Genomic DNA, 2,995 nt, shown 5'->3' with positions numbered 1-2,995 from the left:
GATCTCTGTGAGTTCGAGCCCAGCCTGGTCTACAGAGCTAGTTCCAGGACAGTCTCCAAAGCCACAGAGAAACCCTGTCTCGAAAAACAAAACAACAACAAAAAAATAGTTTACTTTGAATGTCAATATTTTAGTATTTTATACTCTAATATTCTAGGAACACAAGCACTGTGGTAACGAATTATGGGGGAATTAGTCAATTAATTTGATCTTACCATGTACTAAAGCAGAAATAATGGCTTTCTAAAACCAAGTTGTATCTGTTTTAGTAAGATGGTGCTTATGACCTAAGGGCTGCCCTATCAAAAGGCTAAGGCAGTCTCTTTATTCAACCAATGAATAACACACAACAGAAAAACCTTCTACACCATCTCTTAAATTTTATTTTATCTTCACTGACGCCCCACCCGACTCCTCTCGTCCTGGGGCAGGTAGGAGAGCTAGTCCTATGGTCATATAAGAGCAGGAGAATTGTCCCTGACCCCCATCAGCTGCAGCACTCAGAGAGCAGGCTCTTCACCTTCCCAGGGCACCACAATAAAACCAAGGCTATTAATGAAGATCTGGGTGAGCCAGCTCCCAAGTTGTGAGCATGGGAGAGATGTCCCCGTATCTCATCTGTCTTGGGGCAGCATGGACAGGTGAATGGACCCCTCCTCTCAACGTCTGAGGAAGGTAGGAGAACTGGCCCTGTTGTGAAAAGAGTTGGAGAGTTATCCCTGACCCCGCAAACTGCAAAACTAGGGAGAGCAGGCCCTACATCTTGCCAGGGCAGCACAATAGAGACAACCCAGTTCAGGTGGTGTGGGTGAACCAGTTTCAAAGTTATAAACATGGGAGAGCTGCCACCATCTTTCATCTGGTGAACCAACTCTACAGCTGCTCAAAGCCAGACCTAGGGCTATGACTTGGCCCAGCCCAACATCCACTTCATCTCTGCTGGAACAGATGAACGAACCTGATCTGCATACCTCAAACTGTAGGATCTCCACAACACAGGGTAACAACAGTATACCCAGGAATAGTCCTGGTGAGTACCCAGAATCAACACTGTAGTAGAAACCAGAGCCTTGAACCAGACCAATGACTCTATACAATGAACAATGAACACTTGCAAGTAAAGATATATGAACAAAGGGATTTATGCCATGGCTTACTGTATGTATCACACTGCAGTTTTCATGATGAGATTTTAAAATTTTTCTCCTTTTAAAATCTTTTCATTTTTTTTCTCTTAAGTTTTGTTTTATTTTTGGAGGGTATAGAGGCAGGGGGCAGATGTGAGGGACAGGGAAATGAATGGGATCAAGATACATGATGTAAGTGACACATGCAATAAAAATTATTTTATTTTGGGAAGTTGCAAGGGCAGAGGGAGCATATAAGGGATTGGGATGAATGGGATTGAGAGATGCTTGATGTGAAAGACACAAAGAATAAGTAAAACAGGAAGGTTTTTTTAAGAGCATGGTTTCTTTTTCAGAGAGTCTTGGCTGGATTCCCAGCACCCATGTGCCCATGTACAACTGTCTGTAGTTGTAACTAGTTATACAGAATCCAACCCCACTATATAGATTTCTCGTGCATCAGGGCAGGTGTGTGCTGCATGGTTCTACATGTAAAACACCCATGTGTAGTAAGGAAAAATAAGTGAAAAAGGAAGTACCGTGGTGGTAGAATGCTTTTTTTTAAAATTATTTTTATTTTATTACTTTATAAATAATACCATTCAAAATTTCCACTTCCTTCCCTCCTCCCACTTCCCTCCCACTCCCCACTCACCCTCCTCTTCTCCCCCTCCAGTCCTAAGAGAGGGCAGGGTGCCCTGCCTTGTGGGAAGTCCAAGGCCCTCCCCCTCCATCCAGGCTTAGGAAGGTATGCATCCAAATAGAATAGAATCCCAAAAAGCCAGTGTATGCAGTAGAGATAAATCCCAGTGCCATTATCATTGGTTTCTCAGTCGGCCCCAATTGTCAGCTACATTCAGAGTCCAGTTTGATCCCATGCTCGTTCAGTCCCAGTCCAGCTAGATTTGGTGAGCTCCCATTAGATCAGGTACACTGTCTCAGGGGGTGGACCAACCCCTCACAGTCCTGACTTCCTTGCTCATATTTTCTTGATTCTTAATCTAGCATTCTTTCCACAGCAGATAAATGTCAAACTTGAGAGAAAACACGTTAATACCATAATAATTATAACTATAATAAATACATAATTATAATAATTGGCAAAGTATAGAAAAATTGAGTGGGTTTATATGTTCTCAGAAATAAATTGCAATTTAAATCAATAGCTTTTTGTGACCAAGAGTTGCTTAGTTAGTAGCTTTTTCAGAAAACCACTGAAGAAAAATACCAAGTTTTGATCTTTTTAATTAATGGATGCTTTTAATTTCTGTGAAACTCTAATAAGGTAAAATATCATGCTATTTTAACTTCCTGCAAAACATGTACCACTGACTGATGGCTAATGTATCTAATTATTTTATTTATCTGATGTTTTAATCTTTAGCGTTAGTAATAGTAAATTTTCATACTTTAATTTTCACCGCTAGTGCACAACTTCACGAGATCAGGACTTCTGTATTGCTCACTGCCTTACTCCTTGTGACGCTCCTGAAGATGCTTCACAAATATTTCTCGAACAGTTGAATGATGACTTATAAATTCTAGACACGTTTTAGACAAGGAAGTTAAATATTAAAGCACAAAAATACTGTCATAAAATATTTAACAAAGACATTATATTGCTTAACATGATTGCTCTTCTCTATAGAAACTCATTTTGTCAAATGGGTGAATTATAATATATCATAATTATTTAGATGGCTTTTTATAGTGTAAGGAAAAAGTATACGTACAGTTTATTTTTTTCTTTACAATAGACTCTATTGCATCATTTCTGGTGCTTATCTAAGAAAAAGAAGTGGAGATTTGTAACTATATGCTTCCATACATTTCTGTACTTCAGCAAATTTAAGAACAACCACTTTTTT

The sequence above is a fragment of the Microtus ochrogaster genome, linkage group LG1 (genome assembly GCF_000317375.1).
Source record: "Microtus ochrogaster isolate Prairie Vole_2 linkage group LG1, MicOch1.0, whole genome shotgun sequence".
NCBI lineage: Eukaryota > Metazoa > Chordata > Mammalia > Rodentia > Cricetidae > Microtus > Microtus ochrogaster.
Note: the sequence above shows the minus strand (reverse complement) of the source record.